Source organism: Neofelis nebulosa, chromosome 10, assembly GCF_028018385.1.
Source record: "Neofelis nebulosa isolate mNeoNeb1 chromosome 10, mNeoNeb1.pri, whole genome shotgun sequence".
Lineage (NCBI taxonomy): Eukaryota > Metazoa > Chordata > Mammalia > Carnivora > Felidae > Neofelis > Neofelis nebulosa.
Window position 1 is genome coordinate 63,086,488 of NC_080791.1, and position 15,513 is coordinate 63,102,000.

Genomic DNA, 15,513 nt, shown 5'->3' on the forward strand with positions numbered 1-15,513 from the left:
TTTCCTTTTTTGTTTTTTCTCTTTTACACTTCTTTTTCTTGAATACAGAAAGAGGAAAAAATTCATTTTTATTTTCAATTTTTATTAAAAATATTTTTCTTTAATTTTTATTACTTATTTTTTACCTTTATGTACATTTTTTCAAATTCTATTTTACTTCATAATTTTATTTTAGTCTACTTCAGTGTATACACCTTTTCAAACAATTTCCTTTTTTTCTTTTCTTTCTTTTTCTTTTTTTCTCTTTCTCGTTTTTCTTTATCTTGAATGCAGAAACAGAAAAACTTCATTTTTATTTTCAATTTCTATTAAAAATAATTTTATTTAATTTTCATTACTATATTTTTTGCTTTTATGTAAATTTTTCAAATACTATTTTATTTCCATAATTTTATTTTAGTCTACTACAGTGTACTTATTTGTTCAAATTCTCAAACGATTTCTTTTTTTCTCCCCCCCCCTTTTTTTCTCTAATCTGTCAAACCACTTTCAACAGCCAGACCAAAACACACCTAAGAACTAGCATAATTTATTCAATTTGTGTGTGTGTGTGTTTTTTTAATTTTTAATTTTAATATTTTTTTAATTTTAATTTTTTTAACTTCAGTTTTTCTACCTCATTAATCCTTTCCTCCCTTCAAAATGACAAAATGAAGGAATTCACCCCAAAAGAAAGAGCAAGAAGAAACGACAGCCAGGGATTTAACCAACACAGACACAAGCAAGATGTCTGAACCAGAATTTAGAATCACGATAATAAGAATACTACTTGGAGTCGAAAACAGATTAGACTCCCTTTCTGCAGAGATAAAAGAAGTAAAAAATAGTCAGAAAAATGCTATAACTGAGCTGCAATCATGGATGGATGCAGTGGTGGCAAGGATGGATGAGGCAGAACAGAGAATCAGCGATATAGAGGACAAACTTTAGAGAATAATGAAGCAGAAAAAAAGAGGGAGATTAAGGCAAAAGAGCACAATTTAAAAATTAGAGAAATAAGTGACACATTAAAAAGGAACAACATCAGAATCATAGGGGTCCCAGAAGAGGAAGAGAGAGAAATAGGGGTAGAAGGGTTATGTGAGCAAGTTATAGCAGAAAACTTTCTTAACCTGGGGAAAGACACAGACATCAAAATCCAGGAAGCACAGAGGACCCCCATTAGATTCAACAAAAACCAACCATCAACAAGGCATATCATAGTCAAATTCACAAAATACTCAGGCAAGGAGAGAATCACGAAGCAGCAAGGAAAAAAAAGTTCCTAACCTACAAGGGCAGACAGATCAGGTTTGCAGCAGACCTATCCACAGAAACTTGGCAGGCCATAAAGGAGTGGCAGGATATATTCAGTGTGCTGAATCAGAAAAATATGCAGCCAAGAATTCTTTATCCAGCAAGACTGTCATTCAAAATAGAAGGAGAGATAAAAAGTGTCCCAGACAAACAAAAATTAAATGAGTTTGTGACCAGTAAACCAGCCCTACAAGAAATTTTAAGAGGGACTCTCTGAGGGGACAAAAGATGAATATATATATATATATATATATATATATATATATATATATATACCAAAAGCAACAAATATTAGAAAGGTCCAGAAACACCACCAGAAATTCCAATTCTACAAGGATCATAATGGCAATAAATTCATATCTTACAGTACTCACTCTAAATGTCAATGGACTCAATGCTCCAATCAAAAGACATAACAGAATGGATAAGAAAACAAGATCCATCTATATGCTGTTTACAAGAGACCCACTTTAGACCTAAAGACACCTTCAGATTTAAAATAAGGGGATGGAGAACCATCTATCATGCTAATGGTGAACAAAAGAAAGCCGGAGTAGCCATACTTATATCAGACAATCTAGGCTTTAAAATAAAGACTGTATCAAGAGATGCAGAAGGGCATTATATCATAATCAAGGGGTCTATCCACCTAGAAGACCTAACAATTGTAAACATTTATGCACCAAAGGTGGCAGCACCCAAATATATTAATCAATTAATCACAAACATAAAGAAACTAATTGAGAGTAATACCATAAAAGTAGGAGACTTCAACACCCCACTCACAGCAGTGGACACATCATCTAATCAATAAATCAACAAGGAAACAATGGCTTTGAATGACACACTGGACCAGATGGACTTAAGAGATATATTCAGAACATTTCATCCTAAAGCAGCAGAATATATATTCTTCTCAAGTGCACCTGTAAAGTTCTCCAGAATAGACCATACACTGGGACACAAATCATCCCTAAGTAAGTACAAAAAGATTGAGATCATACTGTGCATATTTTCAGACCACAGCGCTATGAAACTCAAAATCAACCACAAGAAAAAATTTGGAAAGGTAACAAATACTTAGGAGACTGAAGAACATCCTACTAAAGAATGAATGGGCTAACCAAGCAGTTAAAGAGGAAATTAAAAAGCATATGGTAGCCAATGAAAATGATGACACCACAACCCAAAACCTCTGGGACACAGCAAAGGCGGTCATAAAAGGAAAGTATATAGCAATCCAGGCCTTCCTAAAGAAGGAAGAAAGATCTCAGATACACAACCTAACCTTACGCCTTAAGGAGCTGCAAAAAGAACAGCAAATAAAACCCAAAACCAGCAGAAGACAGGAAATAATATAGATTAGAGCAGAAATTAATGCTATCAAAACCAAAAAAACAGTAGAACACATCAATGAAACCAGAAGCTGGTTCTTTAAAAGAATTAACAAAATTGATAAACCACTGGCTGCTTTGATCAAGAAGAAAAAGGAAAGGACCCAAATGAATAAAATCAAGAATGAAAGAGGAGAGATCACAACCAACACAACAGAAATAAAAACAATAAAAAGAGAATATTATGAGCAACTATATGCCAACAAAATGGGCAATCTGGAAGAAATGGACAAATTCCTAGAAACATATACACTACCAAAACTAAAACAGGAAGAAATAGAAAATTTGAACAGACCCATAACCAGTAAGGAAATCAAAAATCGGCCAAAACACAAGCTTCCAGGGCCAGATGGCTTCCAGGGGAATTCTACCAAACATTTAAGGAAGAGTTAACACCTATTCTCTTGACACTGTTCCAAAAAATAGAAATGGAAGGAAAACTTGCAAACTCTTTCTAGGAAACCAGCATTACCTTGATTCCAAAACCAGACAGAGACCCCACTAAAAATAACTATAGACCAATTTCTCTGATGACCAGGGATGCAAAAATCCTCATCAAGATAGTAGCCAACCAGATCCAACAATACACTAAAAAAGTTATTCACTACGACCAAGTGGGATTTATACCTGGGATGCAGGGCTGGTTCAAAATCCACAAAACAATTAACATGACTCATCATATCAATAAAAGAAAGGACAAGAACCATATGATCCTCTCAATAGATGCAGAGAAAGCATTTGACAAAATATAGCATCCTTTCTTGATAAAACCCTCAAGAAAGTTAGGATAGAAGGAGCATACCTCGAGATCATAAAAGCCATATATGAATGACCCAATGCTAATATCATCCTCAATGAGGAAAAACTGACAGCTTTACCCCTAAGGTCAGGAACAACACAGGGATGTCCACTCTTGCCACTGTTATTCAACATAGTATTGGAAGTCTTAGCCTCTGCAATCAGACAACACAAAGAAATACAACGCATCCAAATTGGCCACAAGGAGGTCAAACTTTCACTCTTCGCAGATGACATGGTACTCTGTATGGAAAACCCAAAAGATCCCACCAAAAAAACTGCTAGAATTGATTCATGAATTCAGCAAAGTTGCAGGATATAAAATCAATGCACAGAAATTGGTTGCATTCCTATACACCAACAATGAAGTGACAGAAAGAGAAATCAAGGAATCGATCCCATTTACAGTTGCACAAAAAACCATAAAATACCTAGGAATAAATGTAACCAAAGAGGTGAAATATCTATACACGGAAAACTATAGAAAGCTTATAACAGACACTGAAGAAGACACAAAGAAATGGAAAAAGATTCCATGCTCCTGGATAGGAAGAACAAATACTGTGAAAATGTCGATACTACCCACAGCAATCTACATATTCAATGCAATCCCTATCAAAATAACACCAGCGTTCCTCACAAAGCTAGAACAAATAATCCTAAAATTTGTATGGAACCAGAAAAGACCCTGAATAGCTAAAGCAATCTTGAAAAAGAAAACCAAAGCAGGAGGCATCACAATCACAGACTTCAAGCTATACTACAAAGCTATAATCATCAAGACAGTATGGTACTGGCACAAGAACAGACTCTCAGATCAATGGAACAGAATAGAGAACCCAGAAATGGACCCACAAATGTATGGCAAACTAAACTTTGACAAAGCAGGAAAGAATATCCAATGGAATAAAGACAGTCTCTTCAGCAAGTGGTGCTGGGAAAACTGGACAGCAACATGCAGAATGAACCTGGACCACTTTCTTACATCATACACAAAAATAAACTCAAAATGGATGAAAGACCTCAATGTAAGACAGGAAGCCATCAAAATCCTTGAGGAGAAAGCAGGCAAAAACCTCTTTGACCTTGGCCGCAGCAACTTCTTACTCAATACGTCTTTGGAGGCAAGGGAAACAAAAGAAAAATGAACTATTGGGACCTCATCAAAATAAAAATCTTCTGCACAGAAAAGGAAACAATCAGCAAAACTAAAAGGCAACCGACAGAATAGGAGAAGATATTTGCAAATGACATATCAGATAAAGGGTTAGTATCCAAAACCTATAAAGAACTTATCAAACTCAACACCCAAAAAACAAATAATCCAGTGAAGAAATGGGTAAAAGACATGAATAGACACTTCTCCAAGGAAGACATCCAGATGGCCAATTGACACATGAAAAAATGCTCCACATCATTCATCATCAGGGAAATACAAATCAAAACCACAATTGATACCACCTTACACCTGTCAGAATGACTAACACTAACAACTCAGGCAACAACAGATGTTGGCGAGGATGCAGAGAAAGAGGATCCCTTTTGCACTGTTGGTGGGAATGCAAGCTGGTGCGGCCACTCTGGAAAACAGTATGGAGGTTCCTCAAAAACTAAAAATAGAACTACCCTATGACCCAGAAATTGCACTACTAGGCATTTTTCCATGGGGTACAGGTGTTCTGTTTTGAAGGGACACATGCACCCCCATGTTTATAGCAGCACTATCAACAATAGCCAAAGTATGGAAAGGGCCCAAATGTCCATCGATGGATGAATTGATAAAGAAGATGTGGTATATATATACAATGGAGTATTACTTGGCAATAAAAAAGAATGAAATCTTGCCATTGGCAACTACATGGATGGAACTGGAGAGTATTATGCTTAGTGAAATTAGTCAGAGAAAGACAAAAATCAACACTTCTCTCATATGAGGACTTTAAGAGACAAAACAGATGAACATAAGGGAAGGGAAACAAAAATAATATAAAAACAGGGAGGGGGACAAAACAGAAGAGACTCATAAATATGGAGAACAAGCTGAGGGTTACTGGAGGGGTTGTGGTAGGGGGGATGGGTAAGGGGCACTAAGGAAGCTACTCCTGAAAATCACTGTTGCACTATATACTAACTAATTTGGATGTAAATTTTAAAAATTAAAAATTAAAAAAAAAAGACTTGAAACCACAAACTCCTAGAAGAAAACATAGGGACAAATCTCCTTTTTATTGGTCCTAGCAATGATTTTTTGGATGACACCAAAAACACAGTGAACATATGCAAAAATTAGCAAAGTGGATTACATCAAACTAAACAGCTTCTGTACAGCAAAGGAAACAACACCATGAAAAAACAACCTATGGAATGGGAGAAAATGTTTGCAAACCATATATCTGATGAAAGCTCAGTATTCAAAATATATAAAGAACTTGTTCTGTTTACTAGGAAGAAAAGAATCAATTTAAGTAAAAAATGGCAAAGGACTTGAATAGGCATGTGTCTAAAGAAGACACATACACACAAAATAAGACACATAAATAGCCAAAAGGTATGTGAAAAGGTGTTCAACATCACTAGTCATGAGAGAAATGTAAATAAATGAATGGTGCCTGTGTGGTTCAGCCGGTTAAGCATCCAATTCTTGATTTCGGCTTAGGTCATTATCTCATGAGATTGAGCTCCACATGGGGCTCTACACTGTTAGCTGTTAGCTGTTAGTGCAGAGCCTGCTTGGGATTCTCTCTCTCCCTCTCTCTCTGCCCTTTCCCTGCTTGCTCTCTCTCTCTCCCTCCCTCAAAATAAATAAACTTTAAAAAAAAAAAAAGACAAAACCACAATGAGATATCACTTTACACCTGTTAAGATGGATAGTATTTTAAAAACGATAACAAGTGTTGGCAATGAGTGAAGAGAACCATGGTACACTGTTGGTAAGAAAGTAAATTGGTATAACCATTATGAAAACTGTATAGAGGGTCCTCATAAAATAAAAAATAGAACTACCATGTGATCCAGCAATCCCGCCTCTGGATACTTATCCAAAGAAATTAAAACCAGGATCTTGATGCGGTCCCAATAGTTCACTTTTGCTTTTAATTCCCTTAAAAGACAGATACATATGTTTTCACTCATATGTGGATCTTGAGAAGCTTAACAGAAGACCGAGGGGAAGGGGAAAAAAAAGTTACAGAGAGGGAGGGAGACAAACCATAAGAAACTCTTGTATACTGAGAACAAACTGAAGGTTGATGCGGGGTTGGGGAGAGGAGAAAGTGGGTGATGGACACTGAGGAGGGCGCTTGTTGGGATGAGCACTGTGTGATGTATGGAAACCAATTTGACAATAAATTATATTTAAAAATAAAATAAAATAAAATAAAACCAGGATCCTGAAGACAGCTATACTCCCATACTTACTGCAACATTATTCACAATAGCCAAGAGTGGAAATAACCTAAATGTTCATCAATGGAGATATAGACAAAGAAAATATGGCATAACCTACAATGGAATATTATTGAACCTTAAGAAAGGAAACCTTGCCATTTGCAACAACATAACATGAATAAACATTATGCTATGTTCAATAAGACAGATACTGAAAGACACACAAGATATGATCTCACTTATATGTGGAATCTAAAAGAGTGAAACGCATAGATTTTTTAAAATCTTTTTAATGTTTGTTTATTTTTGAGAGAGACATACAGCGTGATTGAGGGAGGGGCAGAGAGAGTGAAGGAGACACAGAATCTGAAACAGGCTTCAGGCTCTGAGCTGTCAGCATAGCCAAAGTAAGATGCTTAACTGACAAGCCATCCAGGTGCCCAAAACTCATAGAATCAGAGTATGGAATGGTGGTTGCCAATGGCTGAGGTAAGGGGAAATGAGGAGGTGATAGTCAAAGGATGAAAACTTTCAATCATGCAGATAAATAATTTCTATATATTTATCATTCAGCATAGTGCCTAGAGCTAACAATCCTGTCTTATGTACTTAAAATTTGCTAAAAGTGTAGATCTCATGTTAAGTGTTCTTACTATACACACACACACACACACACACACACACACACACGCTAAAAGTGTAGATCTCATGTTAAGTGTTCTTACTATACACACACACACACAAATAATAATAATAATAATAATAATAATAATAATAATAAAGGGTACAAGAGAAAACTACGGGAGGAGATTGGCCTTGATTGTGGTGATGGTTTCACGGGTGTGTATTTATACCTAAAATCATCAAATTGCATACATTAAATATGCACCACTTTTTATATGTCCACAATACCTAAAAAAAAAAAAACTGGTTTAAAAAGCTACAATAAAATTTACAATCACTCCATACTCTGGGAAACAGTATGGAGGTTCCTCAAAAAACTAAAAATAGAACTACCCTACGACCCAGCAATTGCACTGCTAGCTTTTATCCAAGGGTTATAGGTGTGCTGTTTCAAAGGGGCACATGCACCCCAATGTTTATAGCAGCACTATCAACAATAGCCAAAGTGTGGAAAAAGCCCAAATGTCCATCAATGGATGAATGAAGAAGATGTATACACACACACACACACACACACACACACAATGGAGTATTACTCAGCAATCAAAAAAATGAAATCTTGCCACTTGCAACTACGTAGATGGAACTAGAGGGTATTAGGCTAAGCGAAATCAGTCAGTCAAAGAAAGACAAATATATGACTTCACTCATATGAGGACTTTAAGACACAGAACATATGAACATAAGGGAAGCAAAAATAATATAAAAACAGGGAGGGGGACAAAACATAAGAGACTCTTAAATATGGAGAACAAACAAAGGGTTATGAGAGGGGTTGAGGGAGGGGGATGGGCTAAATGGGTAAGGGGCATTAAGGAATCTACTCCTGAAATCATTGTTGCACTATATGCTAACTAATTTGGATGTAAATTAAAATAATAAAATTTAAATTAAAAAAAATATCTGATGGGAATGACAATAAAAAAATAAACTAATAAATTTGATATTGACAAAAAAATTTTACAATCACCCCAAAGAAAATGAAATACTTAGGTAAATTTATATCATGAATAAGATCATTATGCAGAATATTACAAATGCTTGTTAAAAGAAACAAGATCTAAATAAATGGAGAGACATGCCATGTTCCTGGGTTGGAAGACAGGACACACTAAAAATAGCAATTCTCCCCAAATTGGTCTATAAATTTAATGATATTCCTATCAAAATCTCATCCAGGATTTCTTTGTAGACATAGACAAATTATTCTAAAATTTACATGGAAAGATATAGAATCTAGAATAGCTAAAACAGTCTTGACAAAAAGGAGAAATAAAATAGGAAGAATTACTCTAGCTGTTATTAAGACCTACTGTACAGCTATAGTAATCAAACAGGGTGATATTGACAGAGGACAAGATCAAAAGACCAGAATAGTGAATCCAGAAACAGACCCGCACAAATATGCTCAACTGAGTTTTCACAAAGGTGTAAAAGCAATTCAGTGGAACTGCCATTTCAACAAATGATGCTGGAGCAACTGGACATCCATACACACACACACACACATACACACACACAGTGTAACTCGACCTAAATTTCACCCCATACAAAATTTAACTCGTAATGGATCACAGGCCAGTAAAAAACATTAAAACTATAAGAACTGTAAGGAAAAAACATGGGAGAAAGTATTAGGGATCTAGGTCTAGGCAAAGAGTTTTTAGAGTTGAGATAAAGTTCTTAGAGTTCTTAGAGTTGAGTTCAGTCCACAAAAGGGGAAAAGTAAGTTAGACTAAGTCAAGAGTTTAAAATTTGCTCTGCAAAAGACCCTGTGAAAAAAGGTGAAAAGAGAAGCTACAGACTGAGCGAAAAATATTTGCAACCACATGTTTAACAAAAGACTGCTATCTAGAATATATGAAGAATTCTCAAAACTCAACAGCAAAAATAACCCAATTCAAAATTATCAAAAGACAGGAAGAGATATTTCAATGAAAAGGATATACAGATGGCACATAAGCACAAAAAAGATGTGTAACATCAGTAGCCATGAAGGAAATACAAATTAAGATCATGATAAGATATTCAATACCCACCTCTTACAACAGCTAAAAATACAAAATAGTGACAACACCAAATGCTGACAAAAATGAGAGAAACTGAATCACTTATATACTGTTGGTAGGAATACAAATGGCACATTCTCTCTGTAAAACAGTTTGGCAGTTTCTTATAGAACTAGACACGCAACTACCATATGATCCAGCAATTGAACACTTGGGCATTTATCCCAGAGAAATGAAAACTTATGCTCCCACAAAAACTCATACATGATTGTTTGTAGAAATTTATCAGGAACAGCCAAACACTGGAAACATCCCAGATGTCCTTCAACAATGAATGGTTCAACAAACTGTGGTATATCCATACCATAAAATATCGTTCAGCAATAAACAGGAATGAACTACCTGATTCATACAACAATCTCAAGTGAATTATTCTGTCAAAAAAACAATTCCAAATATAATTCTATTTATATAACATTGTACAGATGACAAAGCATAAAAATGGAGAAGAGGTAATCAGTTGCTAGAAGTTATGGAAAGGGGTGTAGAAGGGAGGCAAGGAAGTGGTGTGCCCATAAAAGGGCAAGAAAAGGGATCTTAGTGGTAATGAAATTGTTATGTATCTTGACAGTATTAATGTCAACTTCCTTTTTGTGGTATTGCACTATAGTTTTGCAATTTGTTACTACCAAGAGAAACTGAATAAATATTACACAGAATTTCTCAGCATTGTTTTTTATACCTGCATATGAAACCATAATTACCTCAAAATCAAAAATGTGTGTTGTGTGTGTTTCTGTATGTGCATATACAACTATTTAAAAAGAACACACTGACCTGAAAAATATACAATATATTACCGTTAAGCACCTAAGTGTAGTACTTGATAAAAGTAAATGCTGCAATAAATATTTGTCAAATGAACAAAAGAAAATTATGTAAAATATACTATTTGCTCCCAAAATTATAAAAATTAAAAACTAAAACTCTAAGTGTTTATATAACTACATATGAGCATGGAGAAAAGTGTAAAAGAATGCAGGATGTTAAGAAAAATTACTTCATAGTAGAGCAAGGGTTGGAAAGAGGACAAGATGAAGACAGATTATTAAATTTTTTCTTGGTAATCTTTAGAATTCTGCTTACAGTAAACACCCATGAAATTTGGGGATTTAGGGAAGAGACAATTATGAAAATGTGGTTTTTTAAAATATTTTCAGATTTCTTGGAAAAAGGCAAACAATCCAAAACAATGAAAGTCAAAGAATATGAATGTATGAATATGACTGTTGGATGCTATTAGCACACTGATATTCAAACAATACAAAGTTTGCAAAATGAGGGAAATGCAGCTCTTACCTTCAGGGAAGTGGTGGTGAGACCCCAAAGTGAGAAGAAAGCTGAGACTAAGTGATTACAGACTAAGCAGAAGAAGCAACCAGAACAAGGAAGATGACTGTGTGACAATAAATTCACCAGACTCAAGAGATAGTACATACTCAGGCTCCCTAGACTATCAGACAACTCTATGGTATTGCTCCCTCCACACAAAAAAAAGATGGATTGGGAACACATACACAAAAGTGACTATCAAAATACAGAAAGTGGCACTGGCACTGTTCACGTTGCTGAGAAGACAGATTTGAGTGACATGAAAACTGAGACAAAACTGACATTTGCAATGAATCCTCAGCCCAGGTCAGTGACACACTTATAGTGTAGCAACTTCTACAGGATGTTTTACATTGCTTTCAGTGCACAAGGGAAGGAAGAGAAGAAGGGATGCTGGCCAGGGAATTGTGAAACATTGAGTGTGTCTTTAGGGAAGCTAAAGGGCACAGCTGCAGGCTTTTGGAGAAGGAGTTGTGTGACATAAAATTCACAATGCAACCACAGAGGAGGGGCAGATAAGTCCTAAATGTATTATGTACAGAAGCTATAATGAAGAGAAAGAAGGCACTGATTTGAGTGGATGCAAGAATATTCAAGAAAATTTAGAGGTTAGGAGAAAAGCTATCTTATTCACCTACAGATTTTAGACAAAGCAAGTTTGGTGGTCCTTCATCCTGAATTGGTACATTGGTCTAGGGAAGGAAGGCGAAAAGCAGGCTAAGCATAAATTAAATTACCCATGATAAAAAGATGGAAGCCAACCTGATTTAGTTTTATGAAGCCAATGTAACTCTGATACTATATAGTCATGAAAAGGATCCACTTGGGACTCACACTGACCTGGATTCAAATCCAGACTCATTCAAAGTTTTGTGATCAGAAGTCAGCTATCCACATGTCAGTTATTTTATTTGTAAAATGGAAATAATGGTTGCACTTACCTCACAGGGACATTATATTGAATGAGGTGATACATGTAAGCACTTAGTCCAGTGCCTGATCACAGTAAGTGCCGGCAAGGCTGTAAAATAACTCTAAATGTCATACAGTATTGTTGGGAATGAAAAATGGTATGACTACTTTGGAAAAGCATTTCTTAGCTTCTTATAAAGTTAAATATACACTTACCACATGATACACTGATACGATTCCTAGGTATTTACCCAAGAGAAACAAAAATATTTCTACACAAATATTTGTATGCCACTATTCACTATAGCTTTATTAATAATAGTTAAAAAATGAAGACAACCCAAATGTCAATCAAAAGAATAATGGATAAATAATTGTGGAATATTTGTGCAATGGAATTCTATTCACCTATAAAAAGGAATGAACTAATGATACCTTCAAGAAAATGGATGACTCTCAAAAACATGTTGAGCGAAAGAAGTCATATACAAAATAGTACATGATCTCATTTATATAAAATTCTAGAAAAAGTAAAAGTAAATTAAAAAAACAGAAAGTATACTATTAGCTGCCTGAGGCTGGGGCTGGGGCTAGGGTTACAGGGAATTAACCACAAAGAATAACAAGGGAACATTTGGGGATGATAAAAATGTTTTATTTCTTGTTTGGGATGGTGCTTATATGAGTATATACATTTGTGTCTAAAATCAAATTATATACTTCATATGGGCGCATTTACCCCAATAAATTGATTTTTAAAACTGTTAGCGACCTAGAATAAGTTTTCCAAAGAAGTACATTGTCATCACGGAGAAATCATTAAATTTTATTGAATAAAATAAAAGGGGACTTGAATAAACAGTAAGATATAACAGGTTATGAATGGAAAGATTCCATATTCAGGCGATAGCAATGCTCCTCAATTAATCTATAAGCTAGATTTACTCCCAACTAAGATCCCACAAGGTTTTTCATGGAAGTTAACAAAGTGATTCTAATAATCATGTAAGAGAATAAAGGCACAAATAAAGCCAAGATGTTTCTGGATACACACACACAGAGAAGAATAAGAAAGTGATTTGCCTGACAGATATAAAGATAATTACAGTAATATTGGTGAGGAATTAGCATATAACATTAATGTAATAGAGAACACAGCCTAGATCAAATCTATTATATATAAGAACTTAGTGTGTAATAATTGTATATTATTGTAGAAAAATACTAGAACAACCAAGTTTCCTTTTAAGAAAAATAAAGAAATAAAACTAGACCCTGGTCTCATATAATACACACAAAAATAAATTTCAGATGGATTAAAAGAATTAAATGTAAAAAAAATGTCTAAACACACCATAAAATGTATAACCTTTACAATCTCAGGGTAGGAAAGGAATTATTCAATAATACACAAAAGTACATGGCCTAGAGGTGCTTTTTATTAAAATTCAAATTTTCTGTAAGGCAAGTGACACCATAAACAAAATTAAAAGATCATTAACAGACTGGAAGATTGTATTTCCAACATAAACAAAGGATTAGTATGTAGAATATACAGAAAAGGTGTACAAAAAATATAGAGGGGAGGGTAAGGCAACTGAACAGAAAAATGGGCAAAAGAAATGATCATACAATTAACAGAAGAGGAAATATAAACGACCAATAAATATATTTAAAATATAAACTAAAATAATGAGCTCATGTTTCTACTTAATCAGATTGACGAAAACGTAAGAGTCTGATAATATAAAGTGCTGTCAAGGATGCTGAAACACAGGATCTCTCATAAACTGCTACTGGGAGTACAAATTGGAACAACTATTTTGAAGAACAATTTAACAATATCTGCTAAAAATATAAATGTGCATATCTAATAACCCAGATATTCCACTTCTAGATGTTTATTTAAGAGAAACTATTATCCATGTGGAAAAAAAGGCATGTACAAAAATATTAAATAGCAGTATACACAGCAAAATCTCCAGAAACAGTAAGTCTACCAGTAAAGAAAGAAATAAATTTTGGCATAATCATATGCTATAAAACCATGTAGACATGTAAAGGGATGATAAATCTCTGTAAACCTGCATAAACAGAACTCAAAACATAATTTCCTGTATACAGTAGGAAATAATTTATGTAAATATCTAAAAGCACCAACTAGCAAAAGCATTATAAAAACTGAATTCGAAAGATACACAAAATTCATGATAATTGTCTCTAAGGTGAGAATGAAACACTATAGGAGATAAAAGAGGCTTTATATGTAAATTTTATTACCTTTATTAAAAAGGAACTGAAAACAGGGGGGACAAAATGGTAGTTAATTATCAATTTTGAACGTCTTGATAATGTGTGCATTGGTTATTCTTTGTACTTTTATATATATTAACCATTTCTCAAGTAAAAGCATGACAAAAAAAATAATGAAGAATATTAAAAACAAGTTACGAGGCTGCTGCAATATTCTAAGGTTGTGGGGTGTACAATGGGACATACTCCAGTGGGGATGAAAGGAGGCAGATACACAAGCTCTTTAAGGAAGCGGGCCTCAGTGGCTGTGTGAATGTTATGATAAGAGAGGCTGTTTCCCCATTCATAATACTATGTTTGACATGTAATGAGTTCTTAATAATGTTTGCTGGATTCTGTGAATGACATTAGTACTTTCCTGGTTGTAAGAGTTTCAGCCACGCAATGTGAGCTTACAGGAAGGGAGGTAATGGTGGAAAAGATAAAGGTGCTACCTATTACCTCAGAAAAGAACTTCAGGGAATTAATTTCTCAAAAGGTGGGCCCAGTAAACATAGTTCAGAAATCCCCTTCTAAATGCTAGAGAGCCTTTAGAGAGAACTACTCGTCTTCTGTAAGAAAAGTCTTTGGAAGACCAACCCAGCACTGGTCTCCTTAGCCAATTATTGATCAGAGAGACTTAGAAAATGCCTCTTCCGTGCCTCACATTGAAGGGAAAGAATGATTGGACAAGTTAAGAGGGAGGTTTCAACACCACAACCCAATTTTTCTGTCTTACAGTGTTGTCTGGGAGACAAAGACAGGAACTGTGACCTCAGTATGCAAGAGAACACTAGAGTCAGTACTATCTATAGTCAAAGAGTCAATCCAAAGGACTGACCCCATTGCAGAGGAAGGGAAAATGGATAAGGACAGCAGACAATACTATAGGAGAATTGATAAAAATTAGATCTGACCTATTCCATACCCCTACCAGAAACTGACTTCTACTAGATCCTATTATGATAGGGAGAATAATTCCTCTCACAAATTTGTAACACTGGCGCCAGAATATCCACTATCCTTGGTATTGGGGGCTCCCAGTACCCCCAGAGCTTTATGGAATACTAAAGATGTTCTCATGGAAGGACTGGGTAGCCTCAGATGGGGGAGGGACGTGAAGCTAGAAGACCTAGAAAACTGAGTGGTATGGTGGTTCCATGTCATCCACATCTCCATAGGATATGGAGTGCCACCTGATCTTACCTTGGGCTTATAGAGTCTCTCTACCCCACCAGAAACTGAGGGGAAGTGAAACGCCTGGGCTATTGGGGGCGCTACTGGTCACAGAAGGCTCTCATACTCGCCTGGGAATTGAGACTTGACCAATTAAGAGTTTGTCTTAATAG

General features: G+C 35.2%; 1 long non-coding RNA gene across 2 annotated transcripts in view; it reads right to left on the reverse strand.

Moving 5' to 3' along the window:
- Nucleotides 1-11,824, reverse strand: part of LOC131487379 (uncharacterized) — a 79,164-nt gene extending 67,340 nt beyond the window's left edge. For both annotated transcript variants that reach the window (XR_009249713.1, XR_009249714.1), the window contains exon 1: nt 11,599-11,824. This is a non-coding gene — a long non-coding RNA (uncharacterized LOC131487379). The remainder of the gene's footprint in view (nt 1-11,598) is intronic.
- Nucleotides 11,825-15,513: the final 3,689 nt, after the last annotated feature.